The sequence below is a fragment of the Theropithecus gelada genome, chromosome 2, assembly GCF_003255815.1.
Source record: "Theropithecus gelada isolate Dixy chromosome 2, Tgel_1.0, whole genome shotgun sequence".
Taxonomy (NCBI): domain Eukaryota; kingdom Metazoa; phylum Chordata; class Mammalia; order Primates; family Cercopithecidae; genus Theropithecus; species Theropithecus gelada.
The window spans coordinates 185,392,913-185,412,549 of NC_037669.1; positions in this window are offsets into that span (position 1 = coordinate 185,392,913).

Here is a 19,637-nt window from a genome sequence, read left to right on the forward strand (position 1 = left end):
AGACCTGGATGGCTTTGAATCTGGCCCAACACAAATTTATAAACTTTCTTAACACATTATGAGATTTTTTGGAGATTTTTTTCCCCTTTTTTCTTTTTCTTTTCTTTTTTTTTTTTTTTTGACACGGTCTCTCTTTTGTCGCACCAGGCTGGAGGACAATGGCGTGATCTCAGCTCACCACAACCTCTGCCTCCCAAGTTCAAGCCATGATCATGCCTTAGCCTCCCGAGTAGCTGGGATTGCAGACGCCTGCCACCATACTGGGCTAATTTTTGTATTTTTAGTAGAGATGGGGCTTCACCATGTTGGCCAGGCTGGTTTTGAACTCCTGACCTCAGGCCATCCTCCTGCCTCGGCCTCCCAAAGTGCTGGGATTACAGGCGTGAGCCACCTTGCCCAGCCAGTGATTTTTTTTAAAGCTCATCAGCTACTATTACTGTTAGTGTATTTTGTGTGCAGCCCAAGACAATTCTTCTTCTAATGTGGCCCAGGGAAGCCAAAAGATTGGACACCGCTGAAACAGTCTTGAAAACTTACTAGAACTTTGGCAGAATTAGAGAGGGAAGGGCCTGTTGGAGCAATGGAGAGCTTAGAGATTTGGGGAGGAAAATCTTTTTGGGGGAAAGGCAAGGGTCTGAAGCTTATTGGAAGACAGTCATGGAGAACTGGTCTGGAGCCAGACAAGTGCGGAGGACCCTTGAGACACAGATGAAGTTTGTTTTTTTTCTGCAGACAAAAGTGCCTTTGGAGGTGTCAGAGTAGATCAGATTAGAGTGCAGCTTTTGCGAGAAAAGTGTGTCAGTCGTAAGCAAATGTACACATGGTGCTTTCCTTTCCTGCTCCCCAGCAGGGTGGGTTTTAGGAAGGAAAGACTGAGCAAAAGCTTAGGAAATGGATCTGACTGACTCCTCCCAGAAATCACTCTTGACCTTCTTTTGTAAATATCCAATTACCTGTTCATTTCCCCAATTAACTCATCAGTGAAATCAAATCAATCATTATTAATTCTAACTTTAATAAACATTTTTTAGTTTACATATATGATGCTCTTCCTCAAATCATAAATAACTGTATAATGTGTGTGAACCTTCCAAAGGTGGTTTAGGTGGAGAAAAAAATGACATTCAGTTAACAAGCTTATCAGAAGCTGAATCATTACAAATGACAGAAAAGCATTTTGTGATATTAAAAATGTAATTAGAATATATACTGTCTAGGAAGACATGCCATATTAATTAGGGGTGAAAAGCCTATGTTTCAACTCTCAGAATATACAGTTGAAAGGATCCTGTGGATTAATATCCATAATCCCGGCAGCACTGTAGCATGGTAGGTTAGCACAGCACTGTAGTGTCAGAGCACCCGAGTTAAATCCTGATTCTGTCCCTGTGGGCTATGTGACCCCAGGTGAGGATATAATCTCACTGAGCTGTAGCTTACCCACCTGTAATGGTTAGATGAAAACAGCATTCTATCTCAGAGTTGCAAAGACTAGGTGAGTTAATATATTAATAAGTAGAACTCTCAAAACAGTACCTGCTATATCATAGATGCTATGTAAGTATTACCTATCATTATTTACTTTTTTTTCTTTTTTTGAGACAGGGTCTTGCTCTGTCACCCAGGCTAGCGTGCAGTGCACAATCACAGCTCACTGCAGCCTCGACCTCCCAGCCTCAAGCTATTCTCCCACTGCAGCCTCCTGAGTAGCTAGGACTACAGGTGCATGCTGCCATACTCAGCTAATTTTTGCATTTTTGTAGAGATAGGGTTTTGCCATGTTGCCAAGGCTGGTCTCAAATTCCTGTGCTCAAGAAATACTCCCTTCTCAGCCTCTCAAAGTACTAGGATTACAAGTGTGAGCTACCTTGCCTGGCCAGCTATCATTATTATTATTTCTTTTCCCTGCCCCTGCAAGGAAGAAGGGAACCCAAATATGCTTGGGGACTTACTATGTAACACTTTTATCATTATTTCCTCATTTAATTTAATATGCTAACTCTTTTCATAGGTTATTATTATTAACCAGATTATATCTATCAGGAAATTATGAGAAATTAAGTGACCTTGGTAGGGTCACAGCCAGAAAGTGGTCCACTGAGGCCCAGGATGATCTAGTCCCAAGTTCCCAGCTAGCATAATGAACTCCCTTATATTGAGACTGTAGTAGGCAAAGCTGATTGATCCAGTTTACTATGATCAATTTGACTACGCATTATGGATTATTAATGATGGGAATAAATATACTTTCTTTTTCTGTTTTATTTGCTCTAATACAAGCAGTGCAAGACACTTTAGCACATGGGGTACTGAGTTGCCTAGTGCTCCACAGATTCGATTCCTTGTCAGTTCCATTGTAGACAGAGACTGAGACAGACCAGAGGCAGCCCAAGAAAACTAGTAAGAGCCTCTTGCTGATACTTCATGACCCTAAGGGAAAATGAAGCAGCAATTGAGGTTGAAGAAAATCCATCTGACAGGCTTAGTCAGTGAATGATTACAACCGCTTACATGCGGAGAGCTGAATAGTCACAAAGCCCTTTCCCATATAAACATATTCTCTACTCCTCATAACAACCTGAGACCGCTCAGGCAAGAATCATCACTGGGTTTGACTACTGAAACCAAGAAGGGCTGTAAGAGGCAGAGTGGATTTTGAACTTGGGCCTTTTCTCATCCAATTTTGCTAACTATCATGGTAGAGAAAAGAATGTCAACATAAAAGGCAAAGTAAATAACTCTGATATTGAGATGAACATAATGGGTATCCTTTAGATGCTGAGAAGGGTTTTATGGTTCTGTACTAGGACTGTTTGCCTTATGGCGATATCTTTGCTCCTACAGAAAGGCTTAAGCTCAACCCTTTGGGGTATTAAAAAGAACAAAAGACTTGTCTCAATTTTTATCCATTAAGGCAGGATCCGCTTCCACCTCCAGGAGTAGTTATGTTCTCCAAGGGGATCGGAGTGTGGGTCAGGACTCAAAATCACTTCACATCTGATATCAGACCTCGCTGTACCTCTATGCTTCTTTGATCCAAGTAGGAAGTAATTCTAGGAACTTCTGACCCAGTATTCTTGTTGGTGGTAATTTAAAAGCTTCATTCTTGGCATATTTGCGAGGGGCCCGTCCTGCTGCAGCCGGTCTCCTGAAGGAAGCAGCTGATTGAGTTCTCATCCTGCCTTTGTTTTTCTCTTTCAAGGAAAAATTCTTTGAGAGCTGAGTATGTCTACATCACACTGGCCTCATGCCTTCCCAATCCAGACCCTAGATGACTGGTGAAAAGCAGCGTTCTCTTCATCAATTGCATGGTCAACTAATCCTGTGGTACTCTTCACCTGGGGAAATTATTTCACACCAGTCTGGTACTTGGCTGGGCTTCCTTGTGACTTAAGTCTTGAAACATTCAGGGGTATAACTTTTCTATCAGTCAAAGCTAAAGTTTCTACTTTTAGGATAATTCTTTTCTAGCTCTATGTGGGATATTTTCCCCATGTTTATTATTTCCTTAAAGGGGACACAAACTGCAACATGGTCAGGGAGAACTCCGATTTGATTACTTGCAGTGTGGGGTAGGAGGGAGTCAAGAGAAGGGGAACTTAAGCTTCATGTGCTAGTTAGAAGGGCACAGCAGCAAAGAGAATCAAGAACGAAGTAGGAGGTGATTTTCCAGTATACAAGTTGAATATCTACATCTGTGATGACAACTCAATGATATGTTGAACATGCTTCTGTTACCCGGGGTCTTTGCTCCCAGGGCTCCCAAGATGGTGGTGGGCCACTTCCAAGATGGTGGCAAACCTCGTGTTCTCTGACCTGGGGTTCTTGGCCTCCCAGATTCCAAGGAATGGAATCTTGGGCCATGCAGTGAGTATTATAGCTCTATTAGAAGCCGTGGGTCATGGAAGAGAACCGTGGAACCCAGTGACTAGCGTTCTGCTCGATTAGGATGAACCAGGGCACTTAGCTGTGCAGGAACAATGGCAAGCCTTTAGCCCGATCAGGAGTGACAATGAGTGCCTCACTGGATCAAGAGCACAGCGGACACCCTGCTGGATCTGGAGGGATGGAAGTCAGCAGCGGATCTGCCACGGCAGCCAGCAGCAGTGGTGGATGGCCAGTGAAAGCTCAGCTCGAGCCATAACAAACAAGGGCCAGAAGAGTGCAGTTGCAAGATTTAATAGAATGAAAACAGCTCCCATAGAAAGGGAGGGGACCCAAAGGGGGTTGTCATTGCCGGCTGGAATTCCTGGGTTTATATCCTGATCATTGTCCCTCCTGTTGTCTCTCAAGCGATAGATGATTGGCTATTTCCTTACCTCCTGTTTTTGCCTAATTAGCGTTTTAGTGAGCTCTCTTTACTATCTGATTGGTCGGGTGTGAGCTAAGTTGCAAGCCCCATGTTTAAAGATGGACGCGGTCACCTTCCCAGCTAGGCTTAGGGATTCTTAGTCGGCCTAGGAAATCCAGCTAGTCCTGTCTCACTTTTACCAAATGTCTAACAAAGAAGCCAGTATAGATCGATCGTAGCAGTCCGGCGGATTCTAGAAGCATTCTCCGGGGACCACTATTTGAGGCTCAAGCTCAGTTACTGTACAAAAAAAGTAAAGGAGGTGGGTCCTAGGGCATTCTTGGGACTCTGAGTTGCTTCACCAACTCCAGCTGGCCACTCTGGGCAGGTGTTACTTAAACCCACATCTAAGTTCGGATCTCTCTTTTTTCTACCAGATAGCTCTCGCTGATGGCTCTTCAACACTTCCAACACCAGATGTCTATATAAAGCTCTCTTACTTCCAGCCCAAAGTCTTCTGACTTTTGCTGTGTTTGCAATCTCTGCTCACAGCTCCACCTGCTTCACCCACCCTCCCAGGTAGAAACTTGAGGATTATTGCTAATTTCTCCTTCTCTTTTCTCCTGCATACATTCTATTCAATCATTCTGCAGTCTTTGATCTTTCAATTCCCACCACAGCTGCCCTGTCTGATCCCCCATCGGTTTTTGCATGCATCACTTTAGCAGCCTCCTAATAATATCCTTCTCTCCAGTCTCTCTTTTTAACCATCGATTATTCATGGAACTTCTTGAGCCACTTGTCTAAGGCTCAGCTCTGGTAGTTTTATTTATCTTCTGCAAAAATCAGGGTGATTCCCACTGCTGTTTCTTAGCATGTCATTTCTGGCGAACACGGACATTCTCATGGCCATTTACGTCACTCCTATGTGTAGTTTTCCTGTTCTTTGTCTCTGATTAGGTTATTCCATCCTCCTTGAATTCTCTTCTTGCATATCTGTGTCAAAATCTTTGTCAAGGTCCTGCTCAAATTCTGCTTCCTTTGTAAATAACATGTGTTTATTCAATAAACAACTTACAAATATTTACTATGCACTCCTAGGCATCAGGCACCATAGTAGGTACTGGTGAGATAGCCATGGATAAATCAGACATTATTGCTCATAGGCTATTGTTGGAGTAGATTCCAAGCAAATAAACACATAAATAGATATTAGTAGTAAGTTGTGCTATGTATTTTGAAGAGAAAGAACATGATGTCATGAGATAGAATTATGCAAGGACAAGGAAGAGGGGTAATACTAATTAACATCTATGGAGTTAGGGAACGGTTCTCTGGAAGCAATATAAAGATGAATAGGATTTAGGCAGAGGGCAGGAATGGGGAAATAGATGTTTGAAGGCCCTGCAGCAAGAAGGAAAGGGCCTTGCAATCCCTAAGGTCAGAATGAACTGTTCTGTCACCTCTGTGTTCACAAAGGATTCTATTTTCACAAGGATAGTCTGCTACTTATTTCATTAAACAACTTGTTGGTTCAACAAGTATTTCTGTGTACCTAGTGTGTAGGCACTAGAAGTAGTAGCAGGCACTGGATGGAGAGGTGAGCCAAGTGTTCCCATGCGCCCCCCAGAAATCCAGTCTCTGTATCTTCAAGGCTTGGCATAGTACTGATGAAAGAGTAGGAACCTAGGAGAAATGTGGACCTGCGTGTTCAGGAGCGTGTGCTTCTGTGATAACAAGATGAAGTGGATTCATATTGGAACACTTACTACAAACGCTCCAGAACAGTCCCTACTCCTTTTCTGCAGGTCCTTGTGAAGACCAAGGTACCCGTCACTGAGCAGCCTGCAGAGGCTGCAGGAGTGCACACCCAGTACTCCATTCCATTCCCTTGGATTCTTGGGCACAAACCATCCCCCTGGGACAGCAGACTTTCTTCCAGTTTCAAGTTGTTTGACCATGTTCTAGTCTGAGCTAATTTTGTAAGTCAAATTGCTTAAGAATGAATATGAAATCTTTGACTGAAGCCCAAATATATAAATACCCATCACATTTCCTTCCTCCCCAATTTTGCAATCATCCAAAAAAGCTGTTCATGTTGTCCAGCATAATTAGTTATTTATACACCCTCATGTGGTCCATTGTTCAGAATTAAATTGTCTGGTATACAGAATTTCTCTTGCAAGGCTTGTTTTGCCATTTTACTGCTGTTTGGAAGCTGTTTGTAAATATGTCCTTGTAGAACCTTTTGGGATATGTCTGAGCATATCCAGGATTTGGGGGCGATATAAGCCAATCCATATAAGCAAATATGCCCTGTGCACGTCTCAGACCACTCCCTGCCTTCTAACACAAAGAGTACCAAGAATTATTCATCCTTTCCTTGAAGACCCAGGGGAATTTGAAGGAACACAAAAATAGACACAGAAAGGTAAAAGTGGAAATCATCTTGGAGATCCAAGACACTAGATTCTAGTGACTCCATTTTGCACAAGGGGAAGCTGGTCCCCAGAAAGGGGAAATGAAAGGGACTGGTCCACAGCCTCTCATGGGTTAGTGGCAGGGCCATGCCCAAATCATTGTCAGCTGAGTCCATGATGTTCCTACTAAACCATGAAGTAGACTGGTACAAGACTTCTCCCAGGTATTTTCTGGGCCTGTTATTATTTGCTCTTGAATGACATGGTCCTAGGCTCCTACATTCTCAGCTCTGGTACCTATATTTTATAGCTTTTTTTTTTTAGATGTAGTCTCGCTCTTGTCGCCGAGGTTGGAGAGCAGTGGCACAATCTTGGCTCACTGCGACCTCCGCCTTCCAGGTTCAAGCAGTTCTCCTGCCTCAACCTCCTGAGAAGCTGGGATTACAGGTGCCCACCACCACACCCAGCTTTTTTTTTTTTTTTTTTTGTATTTTTAGTAGAGACAGGATTTCACCATGTTGGCCAGGCTGGTCTCGAACTCCTGACCTCAGGTGATTCGCCCACCTCAGCCTCCCAAAGTGCTGGGATTACAGGCATGAGCCACTGTGCCTGGCCTTATTTTATAGCTCTTTGGTCTCCTCCCAGATGGCTTGGCAGCCAGTGATTATTGATGAGTGTTACCCATCATGCAACAATTCTGCTCTCTTTTCTGTAACGCGGTGGTCAGAGACTCCAGATAGTCCTCCAATTTAATGTAAAACGAGACTTGTTTTTGAGTGAGGGTCTGAAGGACTCTGCTTCATGGGAGACATCCATACATTTTATGTTCCAGCATATGGTTTATCTTGGTGAATGTTCCACGTGCCGGGAAAGGAATGAGTATTCTGTTGTTATTGGGCAGAGTGTTCTACAAAGGTCAGTTAGATTCAGTGGTTGATGGTGTTGTTTAGTTACATATCCTTGCTGGGTTTCCATCAACAAATTTTAATTTGTAGACTTTGTAACATTAGCTTTGATTGTTCAAAAACATTTTTAAGGGTTTCTTTTTATATAAGAGTACAAGATCCTGAATCTTATTTTAAAATGGGACTTTCTGGGTAACCAGGTCAGAGGGCAGCAGTGCGGAGTTTTGGAATGATTGGTCAGATGGTGTGATTTGAAGAATCCAGAAATTTTCCCCTTTAATACACATATATGGGCTGTCAGTATGCTAACTTACTACAAAGATCCTACATAAATTACCCTTGGAATAGGCCTGTTGTTTTATCTGGGAAATATCAGGTCAGCTAGCTAACATCAGAACATTTGAAACTCATTATCTTTCTGTGTTATTATTCATAAAGTCCCTAGATTTTCCACAATGACCACATATTAGTGTTAATGAAACTTATTAGATTTTAAATCTATTTATGACTTTATATTTTTATTTTAAATTATTAAATATGTAACCATAAAGAAAAGATATAACAGATGACATGTACTCACCACCAGAATTCACAGATGCTAACATTTTGCCATATTTGCTTCAGATCTTTCCCTTAAAAGAAATTAAACATAACACACAAAGTAAAAGATTCCACCTTCCATTTCCTTTTCCTCCCTCCTTCTTTCCCTCCCACCCTCAACAGACGAAACCACTCCCCTGAATTTAGTGGATATCATTCTCATGAATGTTTTTATACTTTCACTCCAAGCAAATGTATCCACAGCAATTTATGACCGAGACTATCTCATGATATTTCTTATTTTTTATAATCAGAGGAGGGAAGGCTCATCTGTCATCTTTAGAGGTCCTAGATCCCCTTATAATCTCAATTCCTTCCAAATGGATTTTGCTTTAATCCTGGTTTTTATATTCTTTTTTCTGGTGATCTACTTACCCAGTTTTATTTCCTCCTAGCTAACGTCTTGTCTTCATTTTGTCAGAAATGGTAGCTTGAACCCTCCTCCTGTGAATCGGCCTTTCGGAGGCTGTGGTCTGCCCACCTTAGGCGTTACTCACCCCAAATCCCTGTAATCTGGCCCCTAGTTAGTTCAACCCACCTGGCTCCCGCACCTGGATCTGTGAGTGGCTGTAGCTGCTCTTGTTAGACTTGACCTATCTGCCTCAGTATTCCGCACAAACAAGCAGAGTCAGTACCCATCCTGCCTTTTCTGTCTGTTTAGATCTTCCCTGTTTGGAACGTAACCCCGTGAGAGGACACATTGGGGAAAGCTGAGACAGGGCTCGTGGAGACTGATGAGTGTGAGGATGATGATTGATAATAGGCAACATTCTTGAGTAATATAATCAAAATGGTAAGATTAAGGTGTAACACACTGAATGCATTCAAAAGGTTTTCTTCAACATAATGGTAGCTGATGTTTATGGAGTGCCTACTGTATGTCAAGTGCTGTGCTAGGCACTTTATATCTTATTCCTTCTTAAAAATAACTACTTCAACAGATGAGAAAACTGAGGCATACAGAAGCAATGTGCTACTATGAAAATGTTAAGGGATTTAGAATAAGGCAGTCTTGGGTTCAAACTGGCTCTACTACTTGCAACTTATATGGCCTTGGGCCAGTTTCTTTACTGTTCTAAGCCTGACACAAAATAAATGCTCAGTAATGCTGACTATTGTTATTGCAGAATATATGGGTTCTTGCCCAAGGTTACACAGCTAATGTACAGTAGTACTGGGATTTAAAACCAGAGCTGCTTCTCTAAAATGACCCTCTTTTCAGAGAAATATGAGTTCTCTCTTAAAGAAGTTGTCGTCATGTATGGAAAGAGCACTAACATTAAAATTAGAAGCCTTCATCCCTTTCTGCCTCTCTCTATCACTTATGTGATGGGCAGTCATCAACAAGTCATTTCCTCTCTCTTTCTCCTCAGTTTTCTCTTTTATAACATGAAGGGGTGGAATTAGGTAACCTCTAGGTTCTGTTTGTTCCACCCCTGGAATCCTATGCCTCTGTTCAAAAAACATAGCACTAAATTGCCTTTCCAAGTGGAAGGACAAAAGGCAATGACATTCCTATTTCAAAGAAGGCCAGGATAGGACAGTTGGCACAGCTTCTATCAGCGGTTTGTCCCAAACCCTTAACAACGGAAACCAATTGGATTTCTTTTCTGTTTCCCAACTTGAGCTGGGAAGGGATCCAGGTCATAGAAGGCTTTAGAAGACAACAAAATCAGTTGCCTAAACTCATAGCTCTCTTGGGCAAGTTTCTTTTCTTCTCTCTCCCTTCCCTTTCATCCTTCTTTCTTCTTTTTAGAGAGGGAAGACTAAAACCAGAAGATGGGTAATTAATATAAGTAAGAGATAGAGAGTTACTGGAAGGGTTTTATTTCAGCTCAAGGTTTCTTTTTTTTTTTTTCTTTTCTCCCCAGTTCTTTCTGATTTCATTTTCTAAAACTATAGTACATAGATTTGAGGGATCACGAAAGAAGTCCTGCACTCCTGCTCAGTGAATTTTAAACTCTTTTACACCTCCCGGGGCTACCTGTTTACTGAAGTTAAAGGTTGGAACAACCTTCTTGGAAAAAACTTTGTCCACATTTGGATCACTTTGGTGGTTCTCTTGGCCTTGGGATCAAAGGAGCATTCACTTGCTCATCTAGTCTTTATCGAGCTCCTACTATGGATGTCACTGTGGTAAGCCCTGGGGCAAGTAAGAAAGGAAAGGCTCCTGTTCCCATCTCTCATGGAGTTTATAGGCCAATGTAAAAGATGAAACACAAGTAAATACACAATTACAAGATCTAGGAGGCACTACAAAGGAGCTATGAAACTACCCTTGCTTCTGCTGCCTAAAATCTGGCCCCAGAGCGAAATTTCTCCACTCGTCATCATCCTGAGAGTGTAGCACAGCTGCGCTCCATGTCATCGGAGAGACTCACCTGGCCCTGCTGAGCGCTCCCTGGTTCCCTGGGACACCTGGTCTCCTTGCTGAGCTCCCGGTGTGCTTTCTCATTCTGCCCTGCTCACTCTCTGCCGGCACTATGTTCTCTGAATGCTGGCAAGCTTATGTTCTCTAAATCCTCCCTCTTTTTTCCTGCGTTTGGGTCTTTGCTCTTGCTGATCCCTTTATCAGGAACTTCCCTCACCTCTACCCCCGCTTGTCCAAATGCTACCAGTTCTTCCAGGGTCTGTTCATGCTCCTTTACCCTCACTGCAGCCATCCTGAACTCTTCTCCCCACCTCGGGGAGTATCTGCTTGTTCTTCCCTGGTGCCCGTGGCATTTGGTTTATTGTGCTCATCAGAGCACTCATCATCCACTGACTGGTGTTACATAGTTACTTGTGTATCTGTCCTAGGCCCTTACCTACTTATTTCCAACCTAATGGGACGTCTATTATTTCTGCATCTCACATAGAAGCAGGCACAGTTAACGCACAACGATATTATTGAATCAGCGCTCAGTAATGATGACTATTGTTATGCACTTGAGCCTGGAGACCTAGGACAGAGACAGGAGCATATCTGGATTTAAATCCCAGGGCTACTATATGTTAGCTGTGTAACCTGGGGCAACTTTATTAATAATAAAGTATGTGAACAATCTTATATCGCTGTACAAGGAGTGTTCATATATATTATCCAACTTAATTCCTAGAACAACGCTGTGTGAGAAGAACTACTGAGTGCTGACACTAGTCATTGTGCTAGGCTCATAGTTGAATTCAGATTCCAAATTAAGTAGCCCGATTGTAGAAAAAAACCACATATGAACATTTTTCTTTTTTCCTGGCTCAGCACTGCCAGTACTGCTCAGCACTGCTTCTTTGAGGTACACTTATGCCCATTTTACAGATAAGAAAACTGAGACCTAGAAAACTTAAGTAATTTGTCAGTATTGTATAACTAGTTCATGCAAAACATGGGCTTGTAGGTGCAAAGTCCATGCTCTAAGCTACCTATCTATGTTATCAGAGAAACATGACTATGACCAACCTAGCTATATACAATTTTCCACAGCCATGTGAAAGTTTTATGATTCTTTAACATTTCTGGGTGTCTGCTATGCTCGGTGCATTAGGCTGGACCTTGTATATGTTGGGAAGAAGGAGGACTTACAAAGACTAAGATACAGTTTCTGCTTTCAAGAAGTAAATAAAAAACAACTAAAATATTCTATCATCCACACCTATTCCCTCTCCCTTCTTTTTTCAGCATGTTACTGGATGCTCCTCTTTATCCATCTGCCCTGGTGGAGATCTTGAGGTTACAGGAATAGCCAAGAGAGACACAGGCAGAGTTAAGTCCAAAGCAGTCAGCAAAGGTAAGGAGACATAGATGGGTCCAGGTGGTAAGTAGGATTGGTCTTGTTATTGGAAGCTGGATGTAGATCCTGGACTTGAAGATTTCAGTTTCTAGAGAAGACAGCAGCTCTCCATGCCCAGTTTAATGCCGTGGATTAGCGTGGGAGTGGCCCCAGACCCGCAGGAAGAAAAGGCCAATGGTCAGAGTGGAGATACTCAGGACCCTCCAGGTGACTGAGGGACTGTAGAGTTATCCCTCTCTATTACTAAGTGGATTTCTGCTCCCCCTTGCAGGCCAAAGCATGAATACTGGACATAGCCCACATTGAGGGTGGAGAACTTGGTTTTGGCTCCCAAGTAGACCACTCATCAGCAGATGACTGTGAGCAAGTCACTTCCTCCCTCCAAGACTCCATTTCTACAGGGATTCCATAAAATGGGCATAAGAATTTTCACTGTGCTCGTATGGACTGGATTAGGTCATCATGTGCATTAACACTCTTGGCTGTGAGCACTAGGTGCAGCCAACATGCTGATGCGAAAAAAATGTCTAGGTTTTGCCCCCTGCGTCTTTCCTCCTGACAAGATTATGCTGACGGAGGGCACATCAGATTGACTCACACATACTGAAATGGTCATAGTTATTGAGGTTACCCAGTTTCCAGGCCTGAACTAGTAAACCTAGCAATGAGAATCAGCCAGCATTAGCAAGTTTTCCTTGTGGGAGTGGGGTGGGGGTGGCGACTGGAGGGAGTAGGCGCTGAACCAGGAAAGGAGGAGGATGCTCATTGGCTAAAGATCCGTGCCTGGAAATTAACAGCGTTAAAGTGAGACTTGCTTCAAGTTCCAACCCGGTAAGGCAAATGGAGAGACTGTCAGGAGACCAGAACTTTACCTCAGCTGTGCACTGACGCACCACGTGCTTTGGTGCACATCCAGCGCCTCTCCCTGCCTCAGTTTCTCCGTTTGTAAAACAACAGCTTGTAAAGGTCTGGGGATCTTCTCATCCCCGGGAGTTTTCTAAGGATGCAGGCGAAAGAGGTAGGAAATGTCCTCTGTCTCTGTCCTGGGTCTTCGGGATCAAGGCCTTTTGAACCAATTCCGGAATCCGCCACCGGGCGGTGGTAGGAGAGAGCCAGAGGATTCGTCAGTAAGTGTGCGTGCGTGACACAGGACTTTTAAATAGATCGCTTTGTATCTAGCACGGTAGCACCTGCTTCTAAGCTTCCAACGGCAGCTCGAGCAACGCGATCATTCAAAAGCGGCCGCTTTCCATTCACGTCTATAATTAGCGCGCAGGCTGCAGCTCAGGCTGCAGCTGCAAAGCGGGGCGGCGGCCTTGTGGGCGGGGCCACCACCTCCTAGCCCCGCCCCCTTCGAATTCCACCTTCCCCGCCCTTCCCAGCCAGGAGCCTCCTGCAGCCTCCTCCCCACCCCCACTCTCTGTCCTCGCCCTGGTCCTGGGCTTGGCTCTCGGCGCTCCAGGATTCCTGGACGACAGGGCCCAATCGTACCCTCACTTTGGGATCACTCTTGTGCAGTAAATAAGCACCTTGAAAGACGCATTCCAGGAGGGCAGCTATATTTAGAGTGGCATCCTCCTCTCCTCCCCGCACGCTCCTGCGTCCCGCCCTCTCCCCTCCCCGCCCCGCTCCCCGATGCCCCTCCCAGCCACCTCTCCCTCTTTGTCGCATTACATAGTAATCTGAGATGCACTGGATGTGCTCCAGGGAACAGAATGTACTTGGCAGAGACGCGGGGCTTGATGTCTGCAAAATGTCGGAAACGCAGCCAAGAGCTGCTAACTGGGTCATTAACCTCCAAAAGCAAAGCGAGGACTGTAAGGCCCGCTCTGCCTCCCTTCATCTCGCCAATAAAAGTGCCTCAGTGTGAGGGGGAAGAAAAAGCCCAAGGTTGGCTGCTTTGATTTCTAGGCACCAAAGGCAGGCCCGTCCTCTCCTCCTGGCCCGGGCCCCAGCCCCTCCGGGCCAGCTTCTGCGCCGCATCAGAGTTTACAAGTGGCCTTTGAAAGGCTCAGCAACCCCGCAGGGCCATGCTTGCGCCTCAGTAAAGAAGTTACCCAGCAGCCCTTCCCTACCGCACAGACTTGGACCCATTTTCTTGGGTCCAGGAGGAGTTAAGGGAGTCGGGGTGAGCAGGGGTGAAAGGAGAAGGTTCCAGGCCCTTCACCTACAGTCACGGGCTCTGCAGTCTCTCTCCTCCTCTGCTTCTCTCCCTCTTATTCCTCCCCCTCCTCTTTCTTCTTTCTCTCTTCTTCCTTTCCCTCTTCCACTTCTTTCTGAGAGCAGGCTTTGAGGTAGGTGCATGAATACATGGCTTGGCTCCAGGAGATTTGCATTCAAATTGCTCGCAGCTCTGTCACTTGCTATGTGACCTTGGGTGAGTCACTCATTTCTCTGCTTTTAAATTCCCTTCTTCTTAATTGTTCACCACAATAACACCTTCCTGACATACATCACAAAACAGGCCAAATGAGAAACTCTTTCCCTGATCGCCTTGTCTTTCATCCCTCTGAAAGCCCTGAGGTCCAAAGTGCCTCTGGCCTTGTGTGTACTCCTGGAAAATAGGAATATAAGTGGTCTCAGCAGAAAGATTCAAACGTTTGAATGTTCTCAAGGGGGTAGCCCCTAAAATCCACCCTCTTCAAGTTTTCTAGCCCTGTGAGGTTGCCAAACAGACACTTCCCCTAATGTTCCAACCCACTTCTCCAGTGGCTAGAGAGAGAAAGTGACCGGTACAGAAACCAGAAGAGGTTGTGCAGTTCCTCAAATGAGACTCCCTTCCTTGTTGGAGGGAAGACAGTCAACCTGGTAAGACTAGCAGCAGCCAAACGAGATGTGGGTCTGAGCAGTCTCAACAAAAGTCCAGGATTAGGAGAATGGAGATTTGTGCAGCCACGCTGATGACAGGAGGATAGCTCACCCCGGTGCTGTCTAGGAAATTAGAACCAAGACCAGCCTGGCATCAGCAGCCTTCCTGCCTCATTTCTCCTTGATCTGACCACTCCTTCCATGGCAGCCACATCAGATGGACTCTGCCTGGTCGCCATGTGCCATGGACGCCTCCAGCTTTCCTGCCACCTGGGCCTTGGCTGAGGCGTCTTAAAAAAATTATAAAACTCATCAGAACTTGATGGCCTCTATTTGGCCTATCTTTGCCATACATTCAAACCTTTCGCATCCCTCAAAACCCACCTTCAGTGCCAACTCCTCTATTTAGATGTCACTTCTTTCTCCTTCGGTCTCAATACACCCGGCCAGCATTGGGTTATGCCATTTTTGTACTTGTTAGATCCCTCTTATGCCATAGAGATCTCTCTGTGGATACAAACTCTGTTGTTGATCTCAATACTGATGGCTAAGGTGACTATACATCCTGCTTTGCCATCCCAGTTCATGGCTTTGTCTTGGTATAATTCGTTATTAATAGGTCCCTCCTTCACCTTGAAGTTTTCGGGTTTGGATGATCAATTATACAGTCACCTCACTGAGGGTCCCTATCCAAGTACATGGTACATTAGTAGGGGCTCAGTAAATGTGGCAGAGTACCCTGAAGGGCATTTAAAGGATATTTATACCCAGTTCCCTGGGGCTCTCAGTCCTCCCCTTTTCACTCCTTTTCCGGAGGCAGGCTACCATTTGTTCCTCTCCTCTCAAGGTCTGCAGAATGACCTATGACCACTTTCTTTCTTTCTTTTTTTTTTTTTTTGAGACGGAGTCTCGCTCTGTTGCCCAGGCTGGAGTGCGGTGGCGCGATCTCGGCTCACTGCAGGCTCCGCCTTCTGGGTTCACGCGACCACTTTCTTTTTGACAAGCCTTTCCAGGATTTCAAAATGCTCCGACCCAGCAAGAGAAGTCACTTGCCACAATCCCACCCCTTCTTCTTAGCCCCTAAACAGTAGAACAGCCACTGGATAGTGGAAATAGGTATCAGACACTAGAGAAGGTCAGAACACAGCTGGTGTGATATAGCATTTCCAGCCTCAACTGGACTTTTGGCCTTGCCCAATTTCTTTTTCCTTTTTCCTTTTTCTTTTCTTTTCTTTCTTGCTTTCTTTTTTTTTTTTTTTGGAGACGGAGTCTTGCTCTGTCGCCCAGGCTGGAGTGCAGTGGTGCGATCTCAACTGACTGCAAACTCTGCCTCCCGGGTTCAAGTAATTCTCCTGCCTCAGCCTCCCGAGTAGCTGGTACAGGCACCCACCAGCATGCCTGGCTAATTTTTGTATTTTTAGTAGAGATGGGATTTCACCCATCTCTACTAAAGATGGCTGATCTCCAACTCCTGAATTCAGGTGATCTGCCTGCCTTGGCCTCCCAAAGTGCTGGGATTACAGGCATGAGCCACTGCGCCCAGCCAGCCTTGCCCAATTTCTTTGACAGTCCAACTTTTCAGAATTGCCTCTATTTGCACAGTTACCTTAGGAGAGGGTCACAACTTGGAAAGCTTGAAGCTTCTTTATTATAAACTATGTAGTTAACATTCTATGTTCTGTTCAGAGGTCAGAAAAGACAAGGTCTCTTGCCCTTTTTCATCATAATAAAAAACTTACTCAAAAGTCAGCCTGTTGGGGTGAGTGTTTGTTGACTTTTTAAAGACATTTTTCAAGCATTTGGAAATAACAGAGGCAATACACCCAGCCGTGTGAATGGAGCTCCAGCTTCAGCATCAGGAAGCCTGGGTGGACGTCTCCTCCTCTGACTCATTGCTTGCTGAAACATGAATCATATGCCCTTTCTCGGCACTGGGTCTCACTTCCTTCATCTCCCCTATAAAATGGGCGTATTTGCCATTTCTACCACACAGGAGGGGGCTGAGGCTTTCAGAGTCCTTGCTAATTACACACAAAAATATTAATAAGAGTAAAAATAATCCATAATGTGTTTTTGACTCTCTGAGGAGGCACACATGGAGGGTATGTGAAGCCATTTTATGACCTTGCTTAGTTTCTGGACATCCCAGTTCACTGAGAACAGCCTCTCAGAAAGTGGGAATGGGCAGGAGAATCCGTGTTGAGATGGAGAGGGGAATGAGTTTGGTCTGTTTTCATGGGAGCAGGAGTCATATGAGGAGATCACTCGCTAGCAATCAAGAAGAAGAACATGGAGACTGGGATATTCTGTGGCTATTCTGTGGAGGGCTCTGATGCCAGGCAGGGGTGTCTGGACTCCCTTGAGGGTTGTGGGAGATCAGTGGCAGTGACTGAGCAGGAGCATGGCACGACCCACAGTGTGTTTCAGTGAGACACTGTTGGATGGAGGGGCAGAAATGGGAGCTGTCACTTTGGAATGGGGTCTGTCACCTTGGAAGCAGATGGCAGCTCCCCTCTGTCTGAGCTTCAGTTTCTCATCTGTTAAATAAATGGGTTAAACAGCAAATTGCTCTAATATGCTGCGATGTAGTAAAGAACATGAGGGAACAGCTTGTGCATTTTGGTGTGTGTGTGTGTGTGTGTGTGTGTGGAGGGTGTGCCTGTGTTTGGGTCAGAGGAAGAGGTGGGAATGAGGTAACTGCTTTGTTAGACACAAAGCCAAGTCCAGAGACCTTGCTCTTTAGGGAGGAAGCCTGAGCAGCCTCACGATCTCTAGCAGGTTTGAAGAACTCTCTGGGTATCTTTCTTTAGGCCACAGCACAGCACGTCTGCACTTTAGGGCCTGGCCAGTGACCTCTGTCTAGACGTGTCTGCTGTCCACTTCCTAGTTCAGTTGAGAGAGCTAATATTTGAAAAGACTGGCCAGGCGTGGTGGCTCACGCCTATAATCCCAGCACTTTGAGAGGCCGAAGCTGGTGGATCACCTGAAGTCAGTAGTTCGAGACCAGCCTGGCCAACATGGCAAAACCCTGGATCTACTAAAAATACAAAAATTAGCTAGGCGTAGTGGCGGGCACCTGTAATCCCAGTTACTTGGGAGGCTGAGGCAGGAGAATCACTTGAACTCAGGAGGCGGAGGTTGCAGTGAGCTGAGATGGCGCCCTTGCACTCCAGCCTGGGCGACAGAACAAAACTCTAGCTCAAAAACCAAACCAAACCAAACCAAACCAAACCAAACCAAACAAAAGACTGCATAGGGGTTCGTGCTAACTAGCTATTTCTCAAGATATTTCAAATCTCTCTGTATCTTCATGTTAGATTTCTGGGAAGTTTTATACCAATGAGGACTACATGGCTTGGAGCCCCCAGAGCTCTATCTTCGAAGTACAACTTGATAGTACACCTTTGACACTTACCAAGGTTTGCTGTAAGATTGGTACATAGAAGAGCCTTTATTATAATGGTGTTATAAAGACAGCATCTGTTAAGTTGCTTTATATAAACTTTCAGATGGAAATTTCATCGGTGAACTTATATAGTAAAAAGGAAAATATCATTAAAAATTTGGGCTGGTCTACTTAGGTTTAAGTATAATTGCATTTGTGCTCCTGTTTTATAGTTGGGTTTAAAAATACTTATGCTTTTTATTATAAGCTTCCTCAAATATCTTTTCAAGTAGGTTTACGTAAATACATAAGTAAATAAATAAATAAAAGTTCACTTGGACCCAAGTTAGTGCACGAAGTGAAGAAATAAATCCACTTAGGAATGGTGAAATGACTGAAGCCCTCCTAAGATGTTAGTTCAGGCAAAAGATCCCAATTTCAGAGCATCATAGGAGACAGCAGATTCCACTGAAACTATTAACTTACTGCTCCTATATATGAGGTGAAGTTTTGTGTGAGAAGGATCAAAGAGATTGTGATTATCTCTAAGCAATGCAAAAATCTAGTGACAAGCAGGAGAAGAAAATCTAAATAGCTCTGGTAGAGATATAGGGATTAGGAAGTGAGGAGGTTCTATGCCGGAGGTTACATTTAGCCTATAAGAACACCGTAATCCAGGTTTATTCTACCAATTACTGTGTGGCCTTGAGATCTACATCTTAGCGTTTACTAAATGATAGGGAAGAGCAGCTGAGCTCTTAAGCTTCTTCTAGTGCTCCCTTTGTATTTGACCCAAAGTCAGTCTACACTGAGTGACTGATCAAACTCCACCTCCACCTTGGATTCCATAAACCAGCTTAGAAATTGATACCTTCTTCCTCACCCTTAGCCCCACAACACACCCCCACTGCTCATGGCTGGAGGCATACATCGATTGGAGGGAAGGATGTGACTGCAAGTCTTGAGACAAGCTCTTCTCTTCTCTCAGGGACATGTCTATTCACTGAAGAATGACATAATACATGGTCAGCTACCTCTACCTTTAACCTGCCTTCCATGGATTCCCTGAGGAAAAATTAAATTACTATTCTAATACGCTACAAACTCACAGACTCAAAATACAAAATATGAAATGAATCTGACAGGTTCTGTGGTTCAGCTCCCACACTTGATGGACAGGGAAACTGAGGCTTGAAGAGACTCACCCAAGGAACCTGGCCAAAGATACAAAGACAAGAAGTCTTGGAGCCAGGGCTACAGCCCAGATCTCCACTGCTCCTTGGTGCTCTTTTTTTTTTTTCTTTTTTTTTTTTTTTTTGCTACAAGTTGGAGCTCAGTCCCTGGGTTGCAATGGATAAATCTTTTGCTAGGCAACCCAGTTGCTAAGCTTTGCTCACATCATTCTTGAGCTCAAAAACCTTTATGGATTTCAGTTATTCATTCCTAGTATAGTCATTCTTT